General features: G+C 42.3%; 1 protein-coding gene across 2 annotated transcripts in view; it reads left to right on the top strand.

Moving 5' to 3' along the window:
• Window positions 1–12,743, top strand: part of PHACTR2 (phosphatase and actin regulator 2) — a 222,303-nt gene that overhangs the window by 721 nt on the left and 208,839 nt on the right. The window lies entirely within an intron of this gene.

Below are 12,743 nucleotides of genomic sequence, written 5' to 3'. Positions count from 1 at the left end.
GCTGCCTGCGGCCGGGTTCCTCCGCCGCAGATGCTCGAACCAGGCTGCGGCTGGTGCGCGCGGTGGGCGCGCGTCCCTCTGGCGCGAGCGTGCAGCCCGCTGGGTTCGGGAGCGCTCCTGCGGCTTCTCCGGCCTGGCCATCAGGAAGAGGAACCTTCTCTCGGTCTTGAGCGCGACTTTGGTCCCTCGGAAGGGTGCGGTCTTCTCACTTTGGGGGCTGGGCCAATGCAGGTCTTGGAAACCCAACTGCTCATGCTTCTGAAATAAAGCGTTCTTTGGTGGTTTGCTGGTCAGAGGACGGGGGGATATGAGTTTTTTTCTCCCTGTAAAAACCCATGCAGGTGGTGCTGAGAGTTGCCGGGCTGTTTGTTCATCTGGTCCTTCACTGTTATTGGACAAAGCCTGGAGCCAGCACCTCGGCGGTAGCCCCGACTGCTGTTCCCGGGCTGGCGCCCTGGCTCCCCTCTGCGCGGTGCGCAGGTCCTGTGCACCCAGGGAGGCAGAACCAGGAACTCGGCCTGCTGTGTAACGTGAGGCAAATCACTTAACCTTGTGTCTCATCTCTCGGTATTTAAAGTGGGAATGAGAGTGTGGAACTACCACATGGAGAGGGTATGAGGCTTAAATAATGAATCATTTTTAAAATGCTTTGCAACAAAGCACCGTAAGAACTATAGAACTGCTTTTAACAGTCCACCAGATTTGTTACGTTTCCACATATTGTTTTCTTATTTGCAGTCTAGGGAGGATGCATGGGAGCTGGAAGTTGGAAATAAAACTAACATCAAAACTACCCGTAGCAGCGAAAGGCCCTTGCACACTACCCTCCTCCAGGCTCTGTGCTCTGGGCTCAGGCCTTTTTAGCTCCAACTCAATCTCGTTTCTACCTGAGGCCCAGTTTCCTGGTCAAAAAAGACACTTCCATGTCTCTGACTGCACCCCAGCTGGCTAGCTCTGTTTTTCATCCAAGCCCTGTCTTTTTTTTTCTTTGGGTTCCTGTTTTTCTCACACGCGGTATTTTTATATTTAGAAAATATCAAAGTATTATTGATCTGACTTTGCAGATCCCACTGGATAAAGCCGGTCAGAATTGTTCAGTACAGGTAGTGGGATGTAGGTCGTGAGACTTGTGTGAACATTCTTCTTTGGAATTTGTATTGTGAAAAGCATTAAGTGAAATGTATTTTATCTCCTGCTTTTTATGTCTTGGCCAAACTAAACTTAACCCGTGAATAATCTTGATTGTTTTTTACAGAGATGAACCGTTTAGATGACTTTAAAGAGACAGCTGAAGATAAGACCAGTTGGTAGATAAAATAAGCATAGCTTGTTTTATCTATCATTTTTCATTTTAATAGATAGAAATTAAGATACATATATGCAGAAACAGGGCAGTAAAAACCTTTTAAATGTGAGTGTTCAAAGTGTACACCATGTGAACTATGAGCTTCATTTTATAACATTATTTTACTTTCAAGAACTCTGTGTCTTCTGTGTGTCCTTGAAGGATATTAAGAAGTGACAACTTTCAGATGAGTTGTCCCCTGTGCCCCGGGAAGCTGACCCACGTGTAAAAGAGTGAACTTCTTCCACGTGACTGTGTTCCATTTTCAGAACTGAGCTTTTGATTTCTTTAAGAGCAGGCTAAACGTGACCAGGAGCTTCCTGCATTTCTTAGAATCAGAAAGAAAACGAGTGAGCTGGTCCCTCACTGATGCAGTATTTCCCCAGAATCCTGGAGCCTCTGCCGCCATGCTGGATGGATCGAGATTCAGCCAGATGACTGGGCTGGGATAACAGAATTGTCTTAGAGGCTCATTCACATTTGAGAGGCATGACTCTCTGATACTTGTTTTCAAAGTTGGTTACAAATAGGAGTCACTTGGGGAATTAAAGAAAAACAACCACAACCACAACAGAACAGTTTATGGCTGGGTCCCATCCCCAGAGAATCTGATTTAATTGGCATCAGGTGCAACTTGGCATTAGTTGATTCTAGTGTGTAGCGAAGTTTGACCACCGCTATCCTATGGTGTATATGCTACCATTATGGATTGTGATACTGTGGCCAGCATTGGCCTGAGGTGGATGAATTAGTTTTAGTACCTTCTCACGTCCCTGTTGGCACTCTCTCCTACTGCTACCACTCCACATGGCTTTTCTCACTCCTTTTCTTCATTCCACCTAGTTGTCAATAAGTCCTTCCTAAGGGTTAATTTTGAATAATGAGTCGATCTACTGGGTGTGAGTCTTGGGGAGAACGTCAGTGGGAGAGGGGACATCGTGGTGTGTGGCTGGGAGGGAGGAGAGAAGGGGGAAGAAGACTGGAAGGTGTTCTGTACGGACCGTCAAAGAAGAACCTCACTCCAGAAAAACCGTCCACTCCCAGCTACCCCCATCTGTCACCCCGCCTCCCACCCTGGCTGCTTCTCCACCCTTCTCCCATAGAAGAATAACAAAAACTTGAAACTCAGCCTCAAAAATTTTGCCAACTATGGCAATAAGAGTCATTCCAATATGAAATATTTTTTAAAGATTTGCTCTGTGCTGGCGCTGTGTTGATGCTGTGGGGATATCACTAGAGAATCCACTTTCCCAGTCTGTGCTTTATTACTAGATTTTTGCCAAGAAAAGCATCTCAGACTTCAGTGACTTTTATTTAACTTGTGATGTGAGCAGTTATTTCTTCACATGATAAAAATGCATGCACATTGTCAGCAAGACATTGTTTCATATTCTAAAATCCATTCAAAAAAATGTGAAGAAAACTAAATATTTTCATGTAAGTGCATTTAAAAAATGTAATTTAAATAACGTTGAAATTGATACGTAAACCCTTTTATTGAGCTCATAAAAACTGAGATTTTTTTTTTTTGCTTTATGAAAACCCAGATTGATTTTGCTTCATGGTTTTTGAACTCACAGTTCTAGAACTGAACAAAAGTTCCAGATTTTAAAAATCTCATATTTCTTTATAAATGTAGTGACATTCTATCTTTCTTAAAAATAAAATTCTGGAACAAGCTTTTCATGGTATATGGACAGGTGTTCTCTTAATTTTCCGACCAGTCTGTTTCCTCATTAGAGACTTTAATATATTCAATGGATTCTGACGTGCACTTCTGATAAGCTCATGGTTTAGTGAGTTTAGAATCTTAGGACACAATCCAGGGTGTATCGCTATTGTATGTTTTTAGCAAGTACTGACTGTGGACCATGTGCCAAGGGCTGTGTTGAACCCTTCAGGCCATAAGGAGGCCAAGTGATGATTTAGTCTTGCATAAGCTTCACGGAGCAGAGAATCATTTGAGCCACCTCAAAAAAGGGAGGTATGAGAGAATGGACCACTTTATCAGCATGATGTATATAGATGTTTGGTACCCTGATTCATTCCTCCAGCATCTTTTTGCCCTGGTCTATAGAGGTGTACAAGTAACTACAAATCTAGTATCTTCTTCTTAAGTCTTTCATTTCTGGTGTATTCAGTGACGAGGAAGTGAACATCTAGCAAAACTGGATGTTCTGTCATTCCTTACCCACTGCTGCCTGGCCACTGCCATAAGGTCACTTGCTGCCTAAGACCAGCTCTGCAGTTGATGGTCACCTGTCCCACCGAGGGAAGTTCTTGCTTGTCTACACCTTGCCGGTGTTCACAGAATGCCTCTCACTGACCTACGATGTTATAACTCTTGCAACTGATGCTTGCATGTTCAGCCATTGGTCCCAAACCATAATGCTGTGGCTAGGTCCCCAGGGGCCTCAGTCACAACTGGGCTGGAGCCCCCTTAGGCCAGAAACAACAGATGCCTGCTCACTTTCCATTCACTTAACCCAGAGTGGTTTTTTACCAAAGACCATCTGGCTGTAAGTTTACTTTCTGCCTCTGCCTACTCACAGAAGAGCAAAGCCACACTTTCGGGAAAGGTGGGGCAGCCTGGACAGTTCAAAAGGTTGCTGGGCAGAGCGGACAAGGGGGGCTCAAATCCAGCCTGTGTTCAGCCCTGGTCAAGCTCTGCACCCTAGCATGGACATACATGTGCTCCCCCTCCCCCAAAGAGGAAACCTATTTCTTTGCCCAAAGGCCATGGGCTTCTGTCCAGCTAGGAGCCGACCATTGGTCAAGCTTCGTATGTATGAGATATATGCCTTTTATCTCATACAAACCGATGGTGATTCTGAACCTGAAGTTGGCACATTTTAAAATTCATCTTCACCTGATACCCTGTAGCAGAGGCTGGAACACTAAAAATCATCTTCACCTGTTAAATAAGGCTGTACCTGTTAAGTCAGGTTGCGCTTTAATCTATAGCTGAAACTAGGGAGTTGTCAGGAACTGAGACAATCCTAGAGGCCAGTTCCTTTTTATCTCTCTAGTGCTTTCTCTAGGATGGCATGGTCTCACCTGACCTGAGTTTCTCTTCGCCTCTCTGCTGAGCAGCTTTCTTCCTCTCTAATCTGAACAGATTTGCCCTCACAGGGGCTTCCTCATTTCATAGCAGGCCATAGGTCATAGGTCACAATGAAGCCTATGGATTGTCTGTTCTTGATCTGATGATACCCACCCAACCTCAAACCAGTTGTGGCCTGGAGAGTGAAGTCATCACGCAGTGCCATTGTGGCCACTTAGAAAGGATCGAGCCAGGGCAATTTTTTTTCATTCATTCATTCGTTCATTCAACTGATATTTACAGAGGTGAGGGCGCCACTTAGAAAGGATCGAGCCAGGGCAATTTTTTTCATTCATTCATTCATTCATTCATTTAACTGATATTTACTGAGGTGAGGGTTACTATGTGCCAGTCACTGTTCTAGGCACTGGGTGTACAGAAGTAAGAGGATGTGATTCTGCAACTTTGAGGTAACACTGAAAGAAAAGGTTTAGCAGGCCAGACACAGTAGCATGTCTAGGGATCTAATAAGCCATTGTTATTGTCACGATTATGCTAAAAAAAATGACTGATTATGATGATCATGTTGATCATGATGATGATTCTTGTTCTTGTTTCCAGAGGATACATGGATTGCTAATTACACCTGAACTGGGCAAACTCTGGTGTGCATCAGTAATTCAGTGGTAGCACCAAGACTGATGGCAAAGCTGTGCATTTATTTTAAGCTCCAGCTTCTGAAACCACCTGACATCATCAGAAGACACCCAGCAGTTTGTGTGGCTCTCAGTGGGGTTCCTGTGGAAGAAGAGAGAGAAGGGAGATTAGGGTGCTAGGCCAAGGCCAGAGAATGAGAGGTTTCTGTGTCTGAATATCTCCTGGGAGGAACAATTTTGGTGACATTTATAAGGCATTTGCAAACTCGATTGGGTATGTGCTAGTGTATTCTGATGACACTGAGGGACAATGGAGAGAACATGCACAATCGAGCTTTAAGACAAATCATGGTTATTATCCACGTGATCTAAGGTTAACTTATTTCCCCTCCCTCTGATTGGCTTCCTTCTATCTGACCTGGAAATGATTAGTAACAGTGAACGCCCAGCTCATAGGATTTTTGTGAGGCTGAAATGTGTGAAGAGTGCTCTTGAACTTTAAGTGCCATGTAAATGGTGGCACTTTTTGCATACTTTCATTGTAGGACTTACTGTGGAATATTCAAATTATGCATGGGTTTGTCTTCTTCCTCATACTGTAAAATCATTGAAATTCGAAAGTATGTTTTATTTGTTTTTACGTTCTCCGTGCCTAATACAGGGCCTACTATATACTAGGTACTTACTAGATATTTACAGAATTAATGCATAAATTACTTAAGTCAGCTCTTTTGACATCAAGTATCTATATATCAAAAACTAGGTAAAGTGATAAAAGATATAAAAAAGAAAAATTGGGTAAAAGCTATGATTTTTCAAATGTTTTAAAGTTAAAAAGCAACTAACCAGAGTATTTTTGAAGAGTCTCTCAGAAGATAATTACAGCTTCTTTAGGGGTGTGGGGCAAACGTCACTTTATGACATGTACAGAAGTTTGTGAAAGGAAATTAGTGAATATCAGTCTAGGCTCAAGCTGGTGATGACGGAATCCAAGTAACAGGGATTCTGCAGCCTTCTTGGGATGCTAGCGCCAAGTATTGGATGCCAGAGTGTACGTGAGAAGGATTAGAAGCAAGTGAACTCTTGTGCCAATAAAGATCTGCATTATTACACGTGTTATCACATTTCATCTCTATAGCAACTCTGTGATATAACTATATATCAGCTCCACCTTGTGGATAAGGAACCTGGCTTCAGAAAGGTGGAGTAACCCACCTAAGTCTGCAGGGAGTAGTAGAACCAACACTCGAACTCTTATAACTTCAAAGCTCACGCTCTCTTCCTTACTGCGTGCTACCTTGGTGTATATCCATCACCCCTCATAGACAACTGCTCACTCCGACCGCCACCAACAGGGAGGAAATCTCATGTTGTACTGTGTGAGTACCATTATGAGAGAGATCATCAGAAGAAACATCTTTCTATCAAAAGGTCTTTCTGTCAAAATGGACAGCCAATTGTCTGTCCATTTCAAGGTGTGCCCAACACTTTAGGTTTCCAGGGCAAACAACAAATTTGGATGAACTGTAATGGGGTTCTGAGCTCCAGGACTTACAGGCTAGCACACTTCATTTATCCTTATATAAGTGCATTCTTTTGACCTAAAACTACTCAGTGTGGAGTCAGCTGTTTAATTCATGCATGAGAACCATATCTCGTCTCAAAGTACAAGTGTAGTTTCAGTTACAGTGAAGTTCAGGAAAAAAACACTGAAGCAGCTTTAGTGTTTTTAAAATACCATACGGGGTGACTCATTATCTTTGATCACACTAGCTGAAATTTGCACAAAGAAGTAGGTTGCACCAGCTTGCCTTATAAATGTTTCTGAGATCAAGCTCGTTTTGTGACCTATTGGCTAAAGCTTGACATTTATTACAGCTTACTTTGCAGTTTCTTGATACTTCTGTGAAGGCCCAGGAAAAAATAGCTATTGCTTATCCCTCATAACAGGAAGAAACTTGCACCTTGAAAAGCACATTATCTATATCCAGAGTTCAGAACTGTGGCTAGGGCAGGAATATCATAAGTGTGATGCTTCAATTTCTCATCAACAGCTTACATATTTTAAGCATGGGACATATAATTAATTTATGGCAATGATTCAGGTCATCTGTGTTGGTCTTTAATCTTCTTTTGTTCTCATGTATGTTTTTACTACCTGTTTGGCATGTCTTCTTTAGAGGTATACCTCTTATTAAGTAATACAGTGCCCTAAACATTGATAACAAACACATATTAAATCCCTCTTCTCCAACCTACTAGGCATTATGAATATTTGGTTTCTACTCCAGATGCCTGGATGAAGGTGACAGATATGATAGTGATAAAGAATGCAGTTTATACATAACAGATGTAATAGAACTAATGTCTTCAAATAAATGTCTCTTAGAGCTGTCCTATTGGAAAAGTATCTGTTTATTCCAGTTATGATCTTGCTGGGTAAAACAGTGCTTAACAAAAGTTTTTGACTAAAAGGTTTGATTCCTCATTTTATTCACTTGCCCTGATTATGGCACAATTGTAGCTCTTTCTAAAAATCATGTCTACCTTTCGGTGACGTACATTTACTGTCATAGGGGAAGATTTGAAGTGGCATTCCAGAGATGGCCAGAATAGTGACCACATTTGGGAATACACTTATCGTTTCCCAAAATGATTATTTGAGTAGAAATAATAATCATTTGAATATGTAAGTCATTCAGATGGCTTTATATTAATACTTTATACCCCAAAAATATGTAATCATGCAGGGTCAGCATATGCTAACCAAAGAGGTCAGTTTGGACTCTTAACATAGTGACTGTGAGATTAAAAAATTAAAGAAAGCCACCGTGACATTTGTGGGAGAGACTCAGCAAGATATGAATGAGAGTGATAAAAAGAACTTGATCAAAACTAACAAATTTCCATAGCCAGTGACAGAGATTTCCTTGTTTGAGTGAAAGAAGAGTTTTTAAAAATAAGGATACAAGAGTAGTGCCAAATCAGAAAGTAGAGTTGAGTATCATGAGGGCCTAGAACCAGGAACTGGTAAGTTGCCTGTGGACAAAGAGGGCACTCTCTCTTTATCTCTCCATCACTTCTTCTTTCTAGGGATGGACCTATCTATCATTTCTATCTATCTATCTATCTATCTATCTATCTATCTATCTATCTATCTATCATCTCTCTTTTCATCCATCTATCCATCCATCTATCCATCCATCCATCCATCCATCCATCCATCCATCCATCCACCCATCTACCCACCCATCCACCCATTCATACCAGATTTCTCTGCTGTTATGAGCACATGTTTACCTCAGGATTTCTAAATTTACACATCTTCATTTCAAGCCAGCAGAGAGGTTCCTCAGTGCTCTCGGATCCCAATTCCGGATGTCCAGCCTGGGCCAGGCAGCCATTCCTGTAACCAGTTATATCCATTATGTGGGACAAGTGAGGCTGCTGGCATGTATTCTTGTAGGTGTGGAGAGGATAGTTCTTAGATAAGAAATGGGAGGAATGGGAAAACACACCGAAGGTATCCATTACCTCAGTGTGCCAGAGGGCTGGCGAGCTGAGAAATTCCTGGGCTTCTGGGTTGCAAAAAATGTCACTGAGAAAAGCCAAATGCCTGTTAAGGTTAGAAAGAAGAAAAAGCGGGAGTGGAGAGTAAGCAAACTATATAGAGTAAGAAAACGTGTCTATAATGAAGTGGATGTTCTGTAGCACAGTGGGGAAGGAGGAGTTTTCCTCGAGAACCACGAGGATGATGGAAGTCGCTGGCTGAGGTGCAGGGTGGGGGTACTTGTTGAGGGGTGGGTCACAGAGGAGCAGATCTGTGGCTTCAGGAGAGTAAAGAATACAGAGGAGAAGCCACAGCCACGAAGAGACATTCATCTCTTTCGCTCATTTGACAGGATGGCTACCCAACCACCACCACACCTTGGTGTGGGGCACACGCAACCATGGTGCCATGGGGCTTCTCTTGTTTCTACTCAGCCTTCAGTGGTAATTTACCAGATGTCCCCATGCCTGTAGGAGCATTAACAGTGGTCCTCATGCAGCAGACCAGGCCTGTGTCCAAATGCACCCCCGTGGCAGTGAGGCTGGTCCACACCTTGTTCTCTGGGGATTACGTTCTCCCAGATGGTGACCGTGGCTTCTGGGGCTTTTTAGAGTATGGTATGGCATTCCTCGGGCCTGTTCTGATTAAATGTTTCATAGCAAGGGTTTAGAGTTGGCATTAGGTCACATGTGATTATCCAGATCAAGATTGGCAGTTTTTCACTGGTTAACTACTCTTTAGTCAGCTGACAAATTTCCAAAGACCTGGGATCTGATAGAAGTTCACGGTCTCAGGCAGTGGCAAGATGGAGCTGTTTGCCTAGGCCCAGGAATACATCAGAGAGACCAGGCAGCTGCTAAGCAGCTACAGAAGAAGAAAGAGGTGTTTTTAACTTTCTGCTGCTAGAAAACCCTACCTTGTACATCAAAATCTGTGTGCAAATGTCTCTGTCCCACCTCCCCCTTTGGGCTGCCTGGCTCCCACTCCTCCCTGCTCCTGCACACACAAACTTTAACTGTTGCTCTCTGAGTCCTCTTCCTCCTAGGCTTCCCTTGATGTTCATTTTTGCAAACCCTCACCTGTGTTAAAATGTTACTGAGTACTGGGGGCGGAGGTGTCTCGATATGATTCAGCTAGTCCCTGTGCCCCATCAAGGAAGCCCTTAATCCCAGGCTGTGGTTTACAGCCATTATCACCTCACTGCTCTGTTAATAGTCAACAGTCAACAAAGGGCACCCCAGAAAGGAAGAAAAACTAGAGTCCTAGTCAGCCACATCAGAAAGCACCAAGTCTACCATTTTCTCCAAATGGATATTGGGGTGATGTTTCAGTGCATCAGTGGACAACTCTAATCAACTATAATGGCCTGTTGACCAGACCTCTCACCTGAGTCACAACTGTTTTAGGTGACAGAGTTATATTATCTGATGTAGCATTTCTCAAATTTTACTCTGCTTATGAATCACCTGGGGATCTCCTTGAAATTTGGTAGGTTTAGGGTGGAGATTGAGCTTCTGCATCTTCTAACAGGCTTCAAAGTTTGGCAGATGCCATTGGTCCATTTTGAGCAGCAAGCCTTAGAGATGACTTTTATTGGCCTTATCAACTATATTAAAGATGGATTCCTTTGGCACTCATGTCTTAAAATTCCATCCATGGAAACTTCTGTCCTGCTTTAAAGTCTACTCTTGTTTTCCTGTTTGGTGAACCTTACTATATATTATTTATAGGAGTTGGAAGCTATGAAAGATTTAAGAAACAGGGAGCCTTTAAAAGTTCCACCTATGCAGGATATTTTGCTTCAAGAGTGCCCATGTGGATGGGCTCCTGGGACTTTATTTGTAAATCTTTTCATGTCTAATATCTACGGGGTTTCAGATAGAAAGGTTAAGAGATAGAGGTGGAATATTTTTTTTAGATATAGTTGACATATGATATTGTATTAGTTTTAGATGTGCGACATAATGATTTGGTGTATGTATGTATTGCAAAATGATCACAGTAAGTTTAGTTCACATTCATCACAACACAGTTACAACTTTTTTGTGTGATAAAAACTTTTAAGATCTACTCTCTTAGCACCGTTCAAATATACAGTACAATATTATTAACTCTAGTCACCCTGCTGTACATTACATCTCCAAAACTCATTTATCTTACAACTGGAAGTTTATACCTTTTGACCACCTTCACCCAGAATTTTTTTTCTTTTACTAAAAATTAAAACACTTTCTTTACTAAAAAACTCAAAACTCAAGTCCATTTTTTTAAAAGATGGCATTACCCAAAATATGTAAAGACAAGAGTCAAAGATGAATATACACCTTAGAAAAGTTTTAATTCCTCATTTCTCAGTGTCTGTGATGCCTTTCGTAGAGCAGGAGAGGGAGAAGCCGAGGAGATGGAAGTTGAGGTTATTGATGCTCAGACCAGGGCTGTGATCATAGAAATGAGGGCAGGGGGAAAACTCCAGCAGTGATGATTGGGCATGGATCTCCTTCTAAAGAAACTGAAGGTGCTAAGATGTATTTCAGTATCAGAACATTGATGGTGTCTCTGATAATTATGATGATGTTAGAAAATTGGCAGGTTTGAGGATGCAGTGAGAAGATAAGTTAGTTTTATAATTTGTGGTTGATGTTACAATATCCGTGGAAAACACCCTACAGAAGTGAAAAGAACTGCAATGGGGAGAGGCTATGGCTCTAAATGGAGAATTTTGACTTATTGATTGTGTCAGTCATGTGACAGTTTCTTACGCTTTGGATATCACCAGAATTTTCCTACATAACCATTTCATTCAACAAATAATTACTGTGCAGCAAACTTTAACTTTTCACGAGGATAGACTGTCTCCCCTCTTCTCGAGTGCAGCATTTGAATATTAGATTTTCGTAATCTCCATAGTGCCTCACCCATAATAGTTTCTTCTAAAGCATTTATTGGAAGGGACAGATCATACTTGGGACTTTCTAGTCACCTGAAAATGGTGGGAAGACACAGCTGAAAATAAATGAGAATAAAGGAGAAAGAGGATGGTAAATAAGGTTGCTAGCAGCACTGAAATCAACTAAGAGCCCCTGAAAAGTGAACGCCGAAAGACATCATTGGATTGCATCTGAAGGAAGGTTAGAGCACTGACTTTCAATGAAGTCCCGGGAATGGAAACTCAGAGAGGAACCGGGGAAGTTGGAGATGAAGGGAAGTCTCGGGGCCAGGACCATGGATGGAAATGAAGGGTGGGGAGTGGTGGAAATAACCATCCACAAGGAAAGTCTTCCTCTGAAACAAATACTTTTTACCCAGCACTTTTCAGTAGTCTTTCATTAGCATGGTGTTCTGTTTGGTCGTGTATGTTTACGGATGATATTAAGCACGTAGCAGATGGTGCTCTATCAAGATTAAAAACAAATCGAAGATAAGTTTAGGAAGACTGGCATAACCTGTGATATTCAGCCACCTGTCAGGTGCCAAGTATTCAGGAAATGAAGTGAGCCATGATATTTCATCCACAAGCTTAGACACGCTTACCCCAGCCCGGAAGTGCGGCTGAGGGACTAAAATCATGTACAAATGTTGATCCATCAGTGATGCTCGGCGGGTATTTAGTGAGTCTCTACTATGTGCCAGTGGGAAACAAAATCCAGCCCATGGAGCCTACATTATCGTGGAGAATATCAAAGATAAACAAAGCTGGACACTAGTTAAGTGGAAAGGTCAGATTTTAATCATTAATATACTACTGCAATAAGGAAAAGAGTCTAGTGTGCACTGAACTCAACTTCAATTTGTACACAGGTGACTAGGCATTTTAACGGGAGAATGAAGGAAAAGGAAGTGGGGGAGGTCAGTAAACTCAGGGAAGTGAAAAAATACAAAAAGCCAGAAGTGGGGTTGGTCCATGTGAAACTTATCTGGGTTCGTTAACTGGTGCTGATCGACGTTAGGCTCCTTCCGACCCACAGAGGCTGAGGGACAGAGGTCCCATCTTCAGGTGTTGTTGGAACAAGTAGCGATTTATTTTGGCAGCCTTGAGTTTTCTCAGGCGGGCTCTGTAAGGGGAGTTACAGCCATTCTAGGGATGCGACCTTGAGCTGTTACAAACTGCGTTAATGGTTGTTCAAAGAATTATAGGCCAAGGTTGAGGCC

This window comes from Pteropus alecto, unplaced genomic scaffold, assembly GCF_000325575.1.
Source record: "Pteropus alecto unplaced genomic scaffold, ASM32557v1 scaffold185, whole genome shotgun sequence".
Classification (NCBI taxonomy): Eukaryota; Metazoa; Chordata; class Mammalia; order Chiroptera; family Pteropodidae; genus Pteropus; species Pteropus alecto.
Note: the sequence above shows the minus strand (reverse complement) of the source record. Positions and strands in the feature narration are given on the sequence as shown.